Genomic DNA, 19,219 nt, shown 5'->3' with positions numbered 1-19,219 from the left:
TAATCGTCATCGCTCATCATTTTACTAATGCGTGGGTCCCTTTTGAGGATACGTAAGGCATAATCCACCATGTGGGCCAAAGTTCCAGTTGTCAAATCTGCGGTTGTGCTGGTTTGAGGGGCAGTTACAGGCAAATCTACGTCACTTGTCTCCCTTAAAAAAACAGAACCCGGCCTTGCAACGCCACTAATTTCTGTTGGCCCAAGAGAAGCTTCCTCATTAAAAAAGTACTCATCCCCATCATCCTCCTCGTCCTCCTCCTCCTCTTTGCCCGCTACCGCGTCCTCTACACGGCCCTGACCAGACAATGGCTGACTGTCATCAAGGCTTTCCTCTTCCTCGGCTGCAGACGCCTGCTCCTTTATGTGCGTCAAACTTTGCATCAGCAGAAGCATTAGGGGGATGCTCATGCTTATTATGGCGTTGTCTGCACTAACCAGCCATGTGCATTCCTCAAAACACTGAAGGACTTGACACAGGTCTTGTAGCTTCGACCACTGCACACCTGACAACTCCATGTCTGCCATCCAACTGCCTGCCCGTGTATCCTCCCACAAATACATAACAGCACGCCTCTGTTCGCACACTCTCTGAAGCATGTGCAGTGTGGAGTTCCACCTTGTTGCAACGTCGATGATTAAGCGATGCTGAGGAAGGTTCAAAGAACGCTGATAGTTCTGCATATGGCTGGAGTGTACGGGCGAACGGCGGATATGCGAGCAAAGTCTGCGCACTTTGAGGAGCAGGTTGGGTAACCCCGGATAACTTTTCAGGAAGCACTGCACCACCAGGTTTAAGGTGTGAGCCAGGCAAGGAATGTGTTTCAGTTGGGAAAGGGCTATGGCAGCCATGAAATTCCTTCCGTTATCACTCACTACCTTGCCTGCCTCAAGATGTACAGTGCCCAGCCATGACTGAGTTTCTTTCTGCAAGAACTCGGACAGAACTTCCGCGGTGTGTCTGTTGTCGCCCAAACACTTCATTGCCAATACAGCCTGCTAACGCTTGCCACTAGCTGTCCCATAATGGCACACCTGGTGTGCAACAGTGGCAGCTGCGGATGGAGTGGATGTGCGACTGCGGTCTGTGGACGAGCTCTCGCGTCTGCAGGAGGAGGAGGAAGAGGAGGAGGGGGGGCGAACGCCTACAGCCAACTCTTTCCTTGACCGTGGGCTAGGCAGAACTGTCCCAATATTGCTGTCCCCTGTGGACCCTGCATCCACCACATTCACCCAGTGTGCTGTGATGGACACGTAACGTCCCTGGCCATGCCTACTGGTCCATGCATCTGTTGTGAGGTGCACCTTTGTAGTCACAGACTGCCTGAGTGCATGGACGATGCGGTCTTTAACATGCTGTTGGAGGGCTGGGATGGCTTTTCTAGAAAAGAAGTGTCGACTGGGTAGCTCGTAGCGTGGTACAGCGTAGTCCATCAGCGCTTTAAAAGCTTCGCTTTCAACTAACCGGTAGGGCATCATCTCTAATGAGATTAGTCTAGCAATGTGGGCGTTCAAACCCTGTGTACGCGGATGCGAGGATGAGTACTTCCTTTTCCTAACAAGAGTCTTATGTAGGGTGAGCTGGACTGGAGAGCTGGAGATCGTGGAACTAGCGGTGGTGCCGGTGGACATGGGTGACTGAGAGAGGGTTGGAGATGGTATTCTTGCCGGTGCCCTACATGCAGTGTTTCCTATTGCAAACCTGGTGATTCCCTGACTGCTTTGGCCTGGCGACAAAAGCTGCACAGATACTGCAGGTGGTGCGGGAAATGGTGGGTTTACAGTGAAGGAAAGGATGTAGCGTTGCTGACTAGCTTCATTGGCCGAGGGTGCTGCAACCTTTAGGGTCGTTTGGTAGTTAGTCCAGGCTTGCAAATGCATGGTGGATAAGTGTCTATGCATGCAACTTGTATTTAGACTTTTAAGATTCTGACCTCTGCTTAAGGTAGTTGAACATTTTTGACAGATGACTTTGCGCTGATCATTTGGATGTTGTTTAAAAAAATGCCAGACTGCACTCTTTCTACTATCGGATACCTTTTCAGGCATTGCAGACTGAGCTTCTTTAACCGGATGGCCACGCTGTCCTCCAACTGGTTTTGGTTTTGCCACGCATTTTTGGCCAGATACGGGCCCGGCAGATGGATGCTGTTGTGATGTTGATGCCTGCTGCGGCTCCTCCTACTCCGCTTCAGAACTACTGCCACTTGCACCCTGTTCCCCCAATGGCTGCCAGTCGGGGTCAACAACTGGGTCATCTATGACCTCCTCTTCTATGTCGTGTGCAACTTTGTCTGTGTCACCGTGTAAGCCGGTGGTATTGCGTTCGTGACGGGGCACCGTAGTCTCCGCTGGGTTTGATTCTGCCTCAGTACACTGCGAGGGCAATGTTCTGGTCTGAGTCAAAGGAACAGCATAGTAATCTGGCTGTGGCTGTGCATCTGTGCACTCCATGTCCGATTCAACTTCGAATGGGCATGGCCTGTTAACTGTTTCACTGTCTAACCCAGAAACGGTATGTGTAAAGAGCTCCATGAAGTAACCTGTTCTGTCGACTGACGCATCCTTCACTGTTGTTCTGGGTGAAGGACACAAGGAAGCGACTTGTTCCTGACCAGGAGCATCCACTGACGATGCACTGCTCTGACATTTGGCACTTTCCGAGGAGGAGGCAAAAGAGCTAGAGGCAGAGTTAGCAATGAAAGCCAATACTTGTTCCTCCTGCTCCGGCTTCAAAAGTGGTTTTCCTACTCTCAGAAAAGAGAGCGTTCGAGGCCTTGTGTAGCCAGACAACGAACCTGGCTCAACAACTCGAGACTTAGGTGCTGTACTGCTTTTACCACGACCACCTGATGCTCCACCACCACTACCATCATTACCAGCTGACAAGTACCGCCCACGGCCACGACCTCTTCCACTAGACTTCCTCATTGTTTGCAAAACGTAACCAAAGTAACGGTATTTGTTACTGTAAAACAACTTATAAGGTGAACTCAAACTTCTGTTGGATTTATATATACCTTTATAGGTGCCTGACACTGAAAGGAAAATCAGGCCCAATGTTACACACTAGGTTTTCTGTGCCCCAATAATTTGAGACAGATGGCACACACAGGACCAGCACTCAAGCAGAAATGCAAATCTTAATCTCCCACTATTTTTTTTTTTATGGGAGAATTAAAAAAAGAAAAAAAAAACAATATTACAGACTAGGTTTTTGGTGGCACACAATGAGAGACAGATGCCACACACAGGACTGGCACAGAGGCAGACTTGCCAATCTTTATCTCCCAGACTCCCACTATTAATTTTTTTTTTTTACAGGGAGAATTTACCCCCCCCCAAAAAAAAAATGGCCCTGTATTACACAGTGGTTTTCGGTGGCACACAATGAGAGACAGATGCCACACACAGGACTGGCACAGAGGCAGACTTGCCAATCTTTATCTCCCACTATTTTTTTTTTTTTTACAGGGAGAATTTACCCCCAAAAAATAAATGGCCTAGTATTACACAGTGGTTTTCGGTGGCACACAATGAGAGACAGATGCCACACACAGGACTGGCACAGCGGCAGACTTGCCAATCTTTATCTCCCACTAATTTTTTTTTTTTTAAAAGGGAGAATTTAGAAAAAGAAAAAAAAAGGCCCAGTATTACACAGTGGTTTTCGGTGGCACACAATGAGAGACAGATGCCACACACAGCAATGGCACAGAGGCAGACTTTCCAATCTTTATCTCCCACTAATTATTTTTTTTTTTACAGGGAGAATTTACCCCCAAAAAATAAATGGCCAAGTATTACACAGTGGTTTTCGGTGGCACACAATGAGAGACAGATGCCACACACAGGACTGGCACAGAGGCAGACTTGCCAATCTTTATCTCCCACTAATTATTTTTTTTTTACAGGGAGAATTTACCCCAAAAAATAAATGGCCAAGTATTACACAGTGGTTTTCGGTGGCACACAATGAGAGACAGATGCCACACACAGGACTGGCACAGAGGCAGACTTGCCAATCTTTATCTCCCACTAATTTTTTTTTTTACAGGGAGAATTTACCCCCCCCCCCAAAAAAATGGCCAAGTATTACACAGTGGTTTTCGGTGGCACACAATGAGAGACAGATGCCACACACAGGACTGGCACAGCGGCAGACTTGCCAATCTTTATCTCCCACTAATTATTTTTTTTTTAAAAGGGAGAATTTAGAAAAAAAAAAGGCCCAGTATTACACAGTGGTTTTCGGTGGCACACAATGAGAGACAGATGCCACACACAGCAATGGCACAGAGGCAGACTTGCCAATCTTTATCTCCCACTAATTATTTTTTTTTTCAGGGAGAATTTACCCCCCCCCAAAAAATGGCCCAGTATTACACAGTGGTTTTCGGTGGCACACAATGAGAGACAGATGCCACACACAGCAATGGCACAGAGGCAGACTTGCCAACCTTTATCTCCCACTATTTTTTTTTTTTTACAGGGAGAATTTACCCCAAAAAATAAATGGACAAGTATTACACAGTGGTTTTTGGTGGCACACAATTAGAGACAGATGCCACACACAGCAATGGCACAGAGGCAGACTTGCCAACCTTTATCTCCCACTAATTTTTTTTTTTTTTTTACAGGGAGATTTTACCCCCAAAAAATAAATGGCCAATTATTACACAGTGGTTTTCGGTGGCACACAATGAGAGACAGATGCCACACACAGGACTGGCACAGAGGCAGACTTGCCAATCTTTATCTCCCACTAATAATTTTTTTTTTTACAGGGAGAATTTACCCCCCCCAAAAAAATGGCCCAGTATTACACAGTGGTTTTCTGTGGCACACAATGAGAGACAGATGCCACACACAGCAATGGCACAGAGGCAGACTTGCCAATCTTTATCTCCCACTAATTATTTTTTTTTTCTGGGAGAATTAAAAAAAAAAAAATATATTACACACTAGGTTTTCTGTGGCACACAATGAGAGACAGATGCCACACACAGGACTGGCACAGAGGCAGACTTGCCAATCTTTATCTCCCACTAATATTTTTTTTTTTTTAAAGGGAGAATTTACCCCCCCCAAAAAAAAAATGGCCCAGTATTACACAGTGGTTTTCGGTGGCACACAATGAGAGACAGATGCCACACACAGGACTGGCACAGAGGCAGACTTGCCAATCTTTATCTCCCTGCAGTAATCTCAGGAAAGTATGGCAGGCAGCTATAAAAAGGACTGCTGCACACAAAAGTGGGGACAAACACACAAAATAGCTGTGCAGAAAGGAAGGAACAACAGGATTTTTGCTTTGAAAAAATCAGTTGGTTTGCACAGCGGCGTACGCACAAAGCAACGCAGCTATCAGGGAGCCTTCTAGGGCAGCCCAATGAGCTACAGCGCTGAGGAAAAAAAAATGTAGCTTCCACTGTCCCTGCAAACAAAAGGTGGTGTTGGACAGTGGAAATCGCTACAGCACAAGCGGTTTGTGGCTTTATGTACCCTGCCTATCACTATCCCTGCTTCTGAAGAAGCGGCAGCAACCTCTCCCTATGCTCAGATCAGCAGCAGTAAGATGGCGGTCGGCGGGAACGCCCCTTTATAGCCCCTGTGACACGGCAGAAAGCAAGCCAATCACTGCAATGCCCTTCTCTAAGATGGTGGGGACTGAGATCTATGTCATCATGCTGCCCACACTCTGCGTCCACCTTCATTGGCTGAGAAATGGGGCTTTTAGCGTCATTGAAACGCGACTTTGGAGCGAAAGTCGCGTACCGCATGGCAGACCCCACACAGGGATCGAGTCGGTTTCATGAGACGCCGACTTTGCCAAAAGTCGGCGACTTATGAAAATGAACGATCCGTTTCGCTCAACCCTACAAGTGAACTAAAGTTTAGCTATAACTCTGCTTTTTAAATCTTTCCTAAAATATATGATGGATCAACGTACGCTTCCTGCCCATGGCTGTACTTAACTTTTATAAGGCTCTCATTGGAGCATCTACTATACTTCCAATTTTATAATGGCACATAGGGAGAATTTTTTGTAGCATTCTGTTCAAACCTGACAATAATATGGGACAGCCATATAAATAAGACCTTGGGCTGTTTTCAGAACTTTCTTCTTACCTACACACAGGACCGTGACAAGTGGTATGCAGGGTAGGCATCCGCTGAGTGCACTTGCCTTCCTGAGAGGAACTGTGGGGGATATGATATGAGGGGCTGTGGGGAACATGATATGAGGGGCTGCAGGAGACATGATATGAGTGGTCTCGGGAGACATGATGTGACAGATGAGAGGCTGGTGGGGACATGATATGAAGGGCTTTGGGGGACATATGAGGGGCTGGTATCAGAAGCTGGTGGGGACATGATATAAGAGGTTGGTGGGGAACATCATATAAGAAGCTGGTAGGAGACATGATATAAGGGGCTGCGGGGTACATGATACGATGGACTGCGTGGGCATGACATGAGGAGCTGCAGAGGATAGGATATGAGAGGGGCTGGTGGGGTCATGATATGAGGGGATATGGGAGCTGCTACAGGGCCTGAGCATGTGACCCCCGACCTCCAATGAGAGGCTTTCCCTTGGGCATGCTCAGAAGAAGAAAGTATCAGCTTGAGACAGACACTGGGACCGACATCTCTGCTGAGCAGGCTCCACTGTGGCTGGAGGAGAATGAGAGACCGCAGCGGAGATGGTTCGAGATTCTCCCTGTGCAGCGGCGGGAACTCAACACCTAACAGCTACATGGAACCTGATATGAGGGGCTGTGAGAGACATGATATGAGGGCCACTGGGGGACATGATATGAGAGGCTGCGGATGGCCATGATACTGTAACGGGCATGTCAGAGGCTGCAAACTGTTGCTCTGCATCTGACTGCAGAAGGTCTCAGCAGTTTGCTTTGCAGAATTCTTCCTGGTACTTCTGCCTCTTGGAACCAGTGGCAGCCTTCCCCTGGTTCTAGTTGACACACCTGGATAGGGGTGTTTATAACTCCAAGCTTGCTGCTGGGAGTGACTAGTGATATCTCAATTTTCATTACCCTGTTGAGGCTTGGAGTTATAGCAGTCGGCATTTGCACTACAAAGTAACTAGAGAATTTCATTACTCTATACTTGCTGGTCACCCAGGTGGTAAGTCAACCACGGACCTCCTTTCTCCTTGTTTTCGGTGGCCGGGGTTGCATAAGGATATGGTTGAGCAGGTGTCTTCTTGCAATGTTTTCATATGTTCAAAAGAACCACATACCTGACCATTTGTTCCTGGTTTTCCACTACCTGTTCCTAACAAGGTCAAGGGAGACAGGTATAAACTTATGATTGTCAGTAAACGCGTGCCAGGTCCGGACCTGAATGTGAATGATTTTGTGTGGTTGTCTATATGGAATTTCATGTTGAGAGTTCCTTCTTGGAAGTTAGGACCTAGATTAATTGGTCCTTATAGGATAACCGCTGTCATTGGTCAAGCAGAGTTTCGTCTTGAGCTACCTCAGGCTCTTAAGATCTACAATGTTTTTCACAGGTCTTGGCTCAAGAGATATGTGGAATATCTTGAGCCCTCACCCCTACTGCTGCCCAATATAATGGTTGATGGAAACCTACAGTTTAATATTTCGAGGATTGTAGATTCTTGCCTCCAGCATCATTCCCTTCAATTAGTGTTGAGCATTCCGATACTGCAAATATCGGGTATCGGCCGATATTCGCTGTATCGGAATTCCGATACCGAGTTCCGATATTTTTGTGATATCGGAAATCGGAATCGGAAGTTCCTATAAGTTCCTAGGCGTGTGCGGTGCGTATGGTTCCCAGGGTCTGGTGGAGAGGAGACTCTCCTTCAGGCCCTGGGATCCATATTCATGTAAAAAATAAAGAATAAAAATAAAAAATATGGATATACTCACCCCTCCGACGGACCCTGGCTCTCACCAGTGCAAGCGTCTGCCTCCGTTCCTAAGAATGCAGTGAGTGAAGGACCTTTGATGACGTCGTGGTCATGCGACCGCTCACGTGACCGCTCCTGTGACTGCGAGGTCATCAAAGGTCCTTCACTCACTGCATTCTTAGGAACGGAGGCAGACGCTTGCAGCGGTGAGAGCCAGGTACCGTCGGAGGGGTGAGTATATCCATATTTTTTATTTTTATTCTTTATTTTTTACATGAATATGGATCACAGGGCCTGAAGGAGAGTTTCCTCTCCTTCAGACCCTGGGAACCATCCAGGATAGCTTCCGATATTTGTGTCCCATTGACTTGTATTGGTATCGGGTATCGGTATTGGCGATATCCGATATTTTTTTGATATCGGCCGATCCAATCCGATACCGATACTTTTCAATATCGGAAGGTATCGCTCAACACTACCTTCAATACTTTTGAAGTCCACTCTATCCGCATCTACTCTCCCTCCAACCTCCAAGTGGCCGTCATATACGGACCTCCAGGCCCAGCCACTGCCTTTATTGACCAATTCTCCACCTGGCTTCTTCAATTTCTCTCTGCTAACATTCCCACCATCATCATGGGAGACTTCAACATCCCCACTGATACCCCTTAGTCAACAGCCTCCAAACTTCTGTCCCTTACTTCATCTTTTGGCCTTACTCAGTGGTCCTCTGCAGCCACCTACACAGACGGACAAACCCTAAACCTGGTCTTCACCCATCTCTGCTTCCTATCTAACTTCACCACCTCCCCTCTCCCTCTATCCCTCCTCACCGGTCACCCATGTCCAGCAACATGCACACTCCCGCAGAAACTGCCACTGCCACTGCTTTCTACAATGCCACCCTCACATAAGCTATTGATACGGTCGACCCTCTCGTTCATGGCAGAGTGCGACGTATCAATAGACAACCCTGGCACAATAAAACCACTGAAAATCTCTGGCAACTGTCCAGGGTTGCAGAGCGGCAATGGAAGAAAATACATTCGCAATACGACTTCACTGCATTCAAACAGGCAACACTCGCTTTTAAATCTGCTCTCACCTCTGCTAAACAGGCCTACGTCACATTCCTTGTATCCTCCCTATCCTAAAACCCCAAACAGCTATTCAAAACCTTTAACTCCATCCTCTGCCCCCCACTGCCCCCTTCATCCTACCTCATCTCTGCTGAGGACTTTGCCACACACTTTAAAAATCAGATCGACCAAGCAAATTGTTCAACCACCACAACCCCTTTGTATACCAGACTTATGCCCAAATCCCATAACATCCCTCTCCAAGATCAGTGAAGGGGGGCTTAATTGTCTCCTCTCCAAATCGCACCTCACCTCCTGTGTGCTTGAACCCATCCCATCCCACCTCCTCCCCATCCTCACCACCACACTTATCCCATCCCTTACCCACCTCTTCAACCTATCGCTAACTTCTGGCACCTTCCCTTTTGCTTTCAAACATGCCACAATCACGCCTATCCTTAAAAAGCCAACCCTTGACCCAACAGCTATGTCCAGCTATAGCCCAATATCGCTGCTCCCATTCGCATCTAAACTCCTGGAGCAGCACGTCCACGCTGAGCTTTCCTCCCACCTCTCATCTAACTTGCTCTTTGACAATCTACAATCTGGTTTTCGCCCCATCACTCATCTGAGACAGCCCTGACCAAAATCACTAATGACTTACTTACAGCCAAAGCTAATGAAAAATACTCTGTACTCCTCCTTCTAGACCTGTCCTCTGCTTTTGACACAGTTGACCACTGCCTCCTACTACAGATCCTCTCCTTCTTTGGCATCAAAGGCCTCACCCTATCCTGGATCTCCTCATACCTTTCCAACCGCACATTCAGAGTCTCCCACTCCCACACTACCTCCTCATCCCACCCTCTCTCCGTTGGAGTCCCCCAAGGCTCTGTTCGAGGACCCCTACTCTTCTCAATCTACACACTTGGACTGGGACAACTCATAAATTCCCATGGATTCCATTACCACCTTTATGCTGATGACACTCAGATCTACCTTTCTGGCCCAGAAGTCACCTTTCTGCTGTCCAGAATCACGGAGAGTCTATCAGCCATATCCTCCTCCTTCTCCTCTCGCTTCCTCAAACTCAATGTGGACAAATCTGAACTCATCATCTTTCCTCCATCTCATAGATCTTTCATACCTGACCTATCTATCGCAATTAATGACATCACGCTTTCCCCTGTACCGGGAGTCCGCTGCCTCGGAGTAACCCTTGACTCTGCCCTGTCCTTCAAACCACATATCCAGGCTCTTTACACCTCCTGTCGCCTCCAGCTAAAAAATACCTCCAGAATCCATCCTTTCCTCAACCATCAATCTACTAAAATGCTTGTGCATGCCCTCATCATCTCCCGCCTTGACTACTGCAACATCCTTTTCTGTGGCCTCCCTGCTAACACCCTTGCACCTCTCCAGTCCATCCTTAACTCTGCTGTCCAACTAATTCCTCTCTCTTCTTGCTACTCCTCCACTTCCCCCCTCTGCAAATCTCTTCACTGGCTCCCATTCCCTCAGCGTATCCAGTTGAAATTATTAATACTGACCTACAAAGCCATCCATAACCTGTCTCCTCCATATATCTCTGAACTAATCTCCCGATATCTTCCCTCACGTAATCTCCGGTCCTCCCAAGACCTCCTTCTCTTCTCCACACTTATTCGCTCCTCACTCAACCACCTCCGAAAACTTCCCAAATATCCCCTGTCCTCTGGAATTCTTTGCCCCAACACGTCCGACTATCAACCACATTCGGATCCTTCAGACAGAACCTGAAAACCCACCTCTTCAGGAAAGCCTACAGCCTGCACTGATCCCGCTGCCTCCTCACGACTACTGGAGCTACCGCCTCACCAACACCGGAGCTGCTGAAACCCTCAACCTATTGTCTCCTTCCCCAGCATCCTGTAGAATGTAAGCCCTCAAGGGCAGGGTACTCGCCCCTCTGTATCAGTCTGTCATTGTTAGTTTGCTTACTGTAAGTGATATCTGTAATTTGTATGTAACCCCTTCTCATTTACCATGGAATCAATGGTGCTATATAAATAAATAATAATAATAATAATAATAATAATAATAATAATAATACTTGGTGCATTAGAGGGATTATGGTCCAGAGGAAAGGATGTGGTTTCTGCATCAGAGATGAATGCCCCCAAGGTTGGTTCGTTCATTCCACACCTCTTATCCTAAGAAACCTGGTCCTGATTGTCCAGAGGCCACTCATAGAACAGGGGTACTGTCACGGGTGTGTCAGAGGCTTCAGACCGTCGCTCTGCATCTGACTGCAGAATGTCTCAGCAGTTTGCTTTGCAGAATTCTTCCTGGTCCTTCTGACTCTAGGATCCAGTGGCATCCTTCCTCTGGCTTTAGTTGACACACCTGGACTGGGGTGTTTATAACTCCCAGATTGCTGCTGGAAGTGGACGGTGATATTTCCATTTGCCAGTTAAGGCTTGGAGCTGTAGCAGTCAGCTATCGTCCTCTTTGGTGTTTGGATGATGTTTGTGTTTCTCTCTGAGTCTACTCAAGCTAAGTGTAACCCTTGTTTGTGTATCCCATGTGTCTTTAGTGGTAGTGGGGATTGACTAGTGCATCCTGTCCTTCCCTATCCAGGGCATATTGTCATAGTCAGGAAGAGATTAGGTATCCGGCGATCTGTGCGGAACCCATATAGGGACACTAAGGACAGACAGAGTGACGTTCAATCTGCCTAGGGGTCTCCACTCCCTCCCTTCACCTTACCCCTTCGTGTTGCACTTAGTCTTTCCTACACTGTGCATGACAGATATGATATGCTGGTGTGGGACATGAAATAAGGAGCTGCAGGGGACATTATACGATGAGCTGTGGGCGACATATGATTGTCTGGTTGGGACATGAAATAAGGGGCTGTGGGGAACATGATATGAAATGCTAGTGGAGGACATGATAAGAGGGACTGTGGGGTACATTACAAGAGGTGCTGGTGGGGACATAATATGAGGGGCTGAAAGTGACATGAAATAAGGGGCTGGTGGGGGATATATGAGGGGCTTTGGTGGACATAATATCAGTGGCTGGTTGGGACACAATATAAAAGGCTCCAGGTGTATATGATATTAAGTTCTGTGGGTGACATGATATGAACGGCTGCAGATGACATGATTTGAGGGGCTTCAGGGAATATTATATGAGTGGCTGGGTGAGTCATGAGGGGCTGTGGGGACATGATATCAGGGTTTGTGAGAGACATGATATGAGGGCCACTAGAGGACATGATATGAGAGGCTGCTTGAGATATGATATGAGGGGCTTCACGGGCCTTGATATGATAGGCTGGTGTGTGACATGATATAAGGATCTGCAGGGGACATGATATGAGGGGCAGAGAATGACATATGAGGGTCTGGTAGATTCTCCTTCAGGATTTTTTGGTAGACATCAGAGCAATGATCAAAAACACATCAGCAAGTCCACCTCTGAATGGCTTAAGAAAAACAAAATTAAGACTTAGGAGTGGCCTAGTAAAAGTCCTGACCTTAATCCAATTAAGATGCTGACCTTAAAAAGGCAGTTTATGTAGGGAAACCCTCCAATGTGGCTGAATTGCAAAAATTCTGCAAAGACGAATGGGCCAAAATTCCTCCACAAAGTTGTAAAAGACTCAGTTCCAGTTATTGCAAACTATTAATTGCAATTGTTACTGCTAAGGGTGGCCCAATCAATTATTAGGTTTAGTGGTAGAGATGGGCCAACCTGAACAGTAAAGTTTGGCATCTGTATCGAACACCTACTGTTCGGGCATGGACACTGAACATCGACTTCACCAGGAAGTCTTTATGTGCATGACAGGGCGGCAAACACTGCTTCTGATAAGTGGTAAAATCAACACCGCCAGTCAGACAGCCACGGTTCCCATGCTGTCAAATGACATCATGAGCGTACAGCTATGATCGTAGTTTTAAAGTTTACCTCCAGTCATTGATGTCGGCTAATGGGACTACTTCTCCCATCAGTAGATACCTGCTGCCACTAATAACACTGAGAACAGGTGGCGGCTGATAGGAGTATTCATCAGCCGGCTCCTGCGCTGTAAATAAATAATTTAAATAAAAAGATGGCATGTGTTCCCCTGTATTTTTGATAACCAACCAGGCAGAACTCACAGGTGGGGGCTGCAACCCTCAGCTGTCAGCATTAGCAAGGCAGGTTATCAAAAATAGAGGGTTTCCCATTCCATATTTTTTAATTATAAAAATGACTAATTAAAAAAGTAGCATGTGGTACCCCCCACTTATTACAACTAGCCTTGCTAAAGCAGACAGATGGAGGCTGGTAAGGGGTCATAGATATTGGTCTCCCCAAGCCTAAAAATAGCAGCCCACAGCCGCCCATAAAAGTCGTGTCTATTTGATGCTCCAATTCTGGTGCTTTGCTGGGCTATTCCCACTTGCCCTGTAGCAGTGGCAAGTGGGGTTCATATTTGTGGGGTTGATGTCATCTTTGTATTGTCTGGTGACATCAAGCCCATGGATTAGTAATGGAGAAGCGTCTATAAGACACTTATCCATTACCAACCCTAGAGTTAGAGGTGCATATCACAAAATTAGAAAATCATCAAAAAGTTAATTTATTTCAGTTTTTCAATGCAAAAAGTGAAACTCATATATTAGATAGAGTCATTACTCATTACAAACAGAGTGATGTATTTCGAGTGTTTATTTCTGTTAATGTTGATGATTATGGCCTACAGCCCATGAAAACCCAAAAGTCATTATCTCAGTAAATTGGAATACTTTATAACAACAGCTTGAAAAAAAATATTTTAACCCCTTCACCCCCAAGGGTGGTTTGCACGTTAATGACCAGGCCAATTTTTACAATTCTGACCACTGTCCCTTTATGAGGTTATAACTCTTGAACGCTTCAACGGATCCTGGTAATTCTGACAAAGTTTTCTCGAGGCATATTGTACTTCATGATAGTGGTAAAATTTCTTTGATGTTACCTGCGTTTATTTGTGAAAAAAATGGAAATTTGGCGAAAATTTTGAAAATTTCGCAATTTTCCAACTTTGAATTTTTATGTAATTAAATCACAGTGATATGTCACACAAAATACTTAATAAGTAACATTTCCAACATGTCTACTTTACATCAGCACAATTTTGGAACCAAAATTTTTTTTTGTTAGGGAGTTATAAGGGTTAAAAGTTGACCAGCAATTTCTAATTTTTACAACACCATTTATTTTAGGGACCACATCTCATTTGAAGTCATTTTAAGGGGTCTATATGATAGAAAATACCCAAGTGTGACACCATTCTAAAAACTGCACCCCTCAAGGTGCTCAAAACCACATTCAAGAAGTTTATTAACCCTTCAGGTGTTTCACAGGAATTTTTGGAATGTTTAAATAAAAATGAACATTTAACTTTTTTTCACACAAAACTTACTTCAGCTCCAATTTGTTTTATTTTACCAAGGGTAACAGGAGAAAATGGAACCCATGACAGAGTTCGGAAGCGAAGGAGCGCCATTTGACTTTTCAATGCAAAATTGACTGGAATTGAGATGGGACGCCATGTTGCGTTTGGAGAGCCACTGATGTGCCTAAACATTGAAACCCCCCACAAGTTACACCATTTTGGAAAGTAGACCCCCTAAGGAACTTATCTAGAGGTGTGGTGAGCACTTTGACCCACCAAGTGCTTCACAGAAGTTTATAATGCAGAACCGTAAAAACAAAAAATCATATTTTTTCACAAAAATTATCTTTTTGCCCCCAATTTTTTATTTTCTCAAGGGTAAGGGAAGAAATTGGACCCCAAAAGTTGTTGTACAATTTGTCCTGAATACGCTGATACCCCTTATGTGGGAGTAAACCACTGTTTGGGCGCATGGGAGAGATCGGAAGGGAAGGAGCGCTGTTTGACTTTTCACTGCAAAATTGACAGGAATTGAGATGGGACGCCATGTTGCGTTTGGAGAGCCACTGATGTGCCTAAACATTGAAAACCCCCACAAGTGACAACATTTTGAAAAGTAGACCCCCTAAGGAACTTATCTAGAGGTGTGGTGAGCACTTTGACCCACCAAGTGCTTCACAGAAGTTTATAATGCAGAGCCGTAAAAATAAAACAAAAATTTTTTCCCACAAAAATTATTTTTTAGCCCTCAGTTTTGTATTTTCCCGAGGATAACAGGAAAAATTGGACCCCAGAAGTTGTCCAATTTGTCCTGAGTATGCTGATACCCCATATGTGGGGGAAACCACTGTTTGGGCGCATGGGAGGGCTCGGAAGGGAGAGCCATTTGGAATGCAAACTTAGATGGAATGGTCTGCAGGCGTCACATTGCATTTGCAGAGCCCCTAATGTACCTAAACAGTAAAAAAAACCACAAGTGACACCATTTTGGAGAGTAGACCCCTAAGGAACTCATCTAGATGTGTTGTGAGAGCTTTGAACCCCCAAGTGTTTCACTACAGTTTATAACGCAGAGCCATGAAAATAAAAAAAAAATTTCCCCCCAAAAGTAGTTTTTAGCCCCCAGTTTTGTATTTTCCCAAGGGTAACAGGAGAAATTGGACCCCAAAAGTTGTTCTCCAATGTGTTCCGAGTAAGCTGATACCCCATATGTTGGGGTAAACCCCTGTTTGGGCGCACGGGAGAGCTCGGAAGGGAAGGAGCACTGTTTTACTTTTTCAACGCAGAATTGGCTGGAATTGAGATCGGACGCCATGTCGCGTTTGGAGAGCCCCTGATGTGCCTAAACAGTGGAAACCCCCCAATTATAACTGAAACCCTAATCCAAACACACCCCTTACCCTAATCCCAATGGTAACCCTAACCACACCTCTAACCCAGACACACCCCTATCCCTAATCCCAACCCTATTCCCAACCGTAAATGTAATTCAAACCCTAACCCTAACTTTAGCCCCAACCCTAACTGTAGCCTTAACCCTAGCCCCAACCCTAACCCTAACCCTAGCCCTAAACCTAGCCCTAACCCTAACCCTAGACCTAACCCTAGCCCTAACCCTAGCGCTAGCACTAACCCTAGCCCTAACCCTAGCCCTAACCCTAGCCCTAACCTAACCCTAGCCCTAACCCTAGCCCTAACCCTAGCCCTAGCCCTAACCCTAGCCCTAACCCTAGCCATAACCCTAGCCATAACCCTAGCCCTAATGGGAAAATGGAAATAAATACATTTTTAAAATTTTTTAATTTTTCACTAACTAAGCGGGTGATGAAGGGGGGTTTGATTTACTTTTATAGAGGGGTTTTTTTAGCAGATTTTTATAATTGGCAGCTGTCAGACACTGAAAGACGCTTTTTATTGCAAAAAAATATTTTTTGCATTACCACATTTTGAGAGCTATCATTTTTCCATATTTTAGTCCACAGAGTCATGTGAGGTCTTGTTTTTTGCGGGACGAGTTGATGTTTTTATTGGTAACATGTTCAGGCATGGGAGATTTTTTGATCGCTTTTTATTCTGATTTTTGTGAGGCAGAATGACCAAAAACCAGCTATTCATGAATTTCTTTTCCGCGTTTGGTAAAATTGATAAAGCAATTTTTTTCTTTGGGTCAGTACGATTACAGCGATACCTCATTTATATAATTTCTTTTGTTTTGGCGCTTTTATACGATAAAAACTATTTTAAAGAAAAAATAATTATTTTGGCATCGCTTTATTCTGAGGACTATAACTTTTTTATTTTTTCGCTGATGATGCTGTATCATGGCTCGTTTTTTGTGGGACAAGATGACATTTTCAGCGGTACCATAGTTATTTATATCCGTCTTTTTGATCGCGTGTAATTCCACTTTTTGTTTGGCGGTATGAGAATAAAGCGTTGTTTTTTGCCTCAATTTTTTTTTTTACGGTGTTCACTGAAGTGGTTAACTAGTGATATAGTTTTATAGGTGGGGTCATTATGGACGCGGCGATACTAAATATGTGTACTTTTATTGTTTGATTTTCTTTTTATTTAGATAAATTAATGTATTTATGGGAATAATATTTTTTTTTTCTTCATTTAGGAATTTTTTTTTTTACTTTTTTACTTTGTCCCAGGGGGGGAATCACAGATCGCTGATCTGACAGTTTGCACAGCACTCTGTCAGATCACCAATCTGATTCCAGTGCTGCAGGCTTACCAGAGACTGGTCTTCACCCGGAAGTAATCCCTGCAGGACCCAGATGCAGCCCCGTGGCCATTTTGGATCCGGGGCCTGCAGGGATAGGAGGTAAGAGACCCTCACAGCAACGCAATCACATCGCGTTGCTCCGGGGGTCTCAGGGAAGCCCGCAGGGAGCCCCCTCCCTGCGTGATGCTTCCCTGTACCGCCGGCACACCGCGATCATGTTTGATCGCGGTGTGCCAGGGGTTAATGTGCCGGGGGCGGTCCGTGACCACTCCTGGCACATAGTGCCGGATGTCAGCTGCGATAGGCAGCTGACACCCAGCCGCGATCGGCCGCGCTCCCCCCGTGAGCGCGGCCGATCTCGCTGGACGTACTATTCCGTCCTTGGGAATTAGGGCCCATCCCACATGGACGGAATAGTACGTCCAATGGCAGAAAGGGGTTAAAATCCAAAATATTGGCCTACTGAAATGTATGTTCTGTAAATGCACTCAATACTTTGTTGGGGCTCCTTTTGCATCAATTACTGCATCAATGCAGTGTGGCATGGAGGCGATCAGTCTGTGGCACAGCTGAGGTGTTATGGAAGACCAGGTTGCTTTAAAAGCAGCCTTCAGCTGGTCTGCATTGTTGGCTCAGGTGTCTCTCATCTTCCTCTTGACAATACTCCATAGATTCTCTATGGGGTCAAGGTTAGACGAGTTTGCTGGCCAATCAAGCACAGTGATACTGTTGTTTTTAAAGCAAGAATTGGTACTTTTGGCAGTGTGGACAGGTGCCAAGTCCTGCTGGAGAGTGAAATTTCCAAAAAGCTTGTCACCAGAGGGAAGCATGAAGTGCTCTAAAAATTTCCTGGTGGACTGCTGCGCTGACTTTGGTGTTGATAAAACACAATGGACCTACACCAGCAGATGTGTGAATTGTAAAGGAAATGATACATGGTTTTCTAATTATTTTAAAAATATAAATCTGGAAAATGTGAGGTGCTTGTGTATTCTGCTGTCTGTAGTCAGATACCTCTAAAGAAATCGTAAGTGACCAATTGCTTCCAGGAGTCACATGATTAGTAAATTGAGTTCTCCTGTGTGTAATTTATTCTCAGTAGAACAACACCTGTTCTGAGAAGATCTTAGCATTTTGTTTGATAACAATCTATTATTGTTCACAAACAATAATATACTGTATTATTCTTTAACTGTAATGTTAAGCTATTATTATCAAACAGGCTTTAGATCTACTATAGCCTCATTTGCATATCAATTCAAACTCTGATTAATAAGTAACGAAGAAATGGATGTTCTAGGTAAAGGCATTGCTGGTCTTGTGTTTGAAATAGCTACTTGCAGATATAAATCGTTTGGGGTGCTAAATCCTGCTGACAGATTCCTTTAAATAAGTAAAAAGTATAGTTACACTTCAATATTTGATCCCTGCTTCACATCATTACTAACATAATAGACAAATGTCCTCAAAAATATGCAAACAAAACAAAGAAAATTGAATAAAAACTCAAACAATTTTGCATAGTTTGAACATTTTTTGTCATCAGTTCTCTGTTAGATCCTAAATATAACGAGATGTATAAACTAGCAAGAGACATGGCTCATTCCCTGCATGATTATGTAGAGTCGAGCGAATTTGTTCGGATTCAGTTCCAAATTAGATCGGCAGCGAATATTGTTTTGCAACATTGGTCGAACACAGCCGAACGTCATTAGAATCAATGGGTGTAGAAATGACCGAATATGTTCGGAACCAAACAACAAACATACATTCCGCATGAATAGGGTCACAATATGGCACGAACATGGCAAAATCAGATTCGGCAACCGAATCTGAATAAATTCGCTAATTTCTATAACATGCAGGAGTGTTCTGTTTCTATTGTGGATTTTTCTGTAATATCCCTCAATGATAATGGTGGCTTGAAACATAGATGTGTGTTCAGTTCACTTAAGTTTTCTTTCTCAGTTTGAAATTATATTTTCTACTTTGCTATTTCCAAGCAACCAAGACAGTAGGAGACACAGATTAACCCCTTAACGACCGCCGATACGCCTTTTAACGGCAGCCGCTAAGGGTACTTAAACCACAGCGCCG

Source organism: Ranitomeya variabilis, chromosome 8 (genome assembly GCF_051348905.1).
Source record: "Ranitomeya variabilis isolate aRanVar5 chromosome 8, aRanVar5.hap1, whole genome shotgun sequence".
NCBI classification, from domain to species: Eukaryota; Metazoa; Chordata; class Amphibia; order Anura; family Dendrobatidae; genus Ranitomeya; species Ranitomeya variabilis.
Note: the sequence above shows the minus strand (reverse complement) of the source record.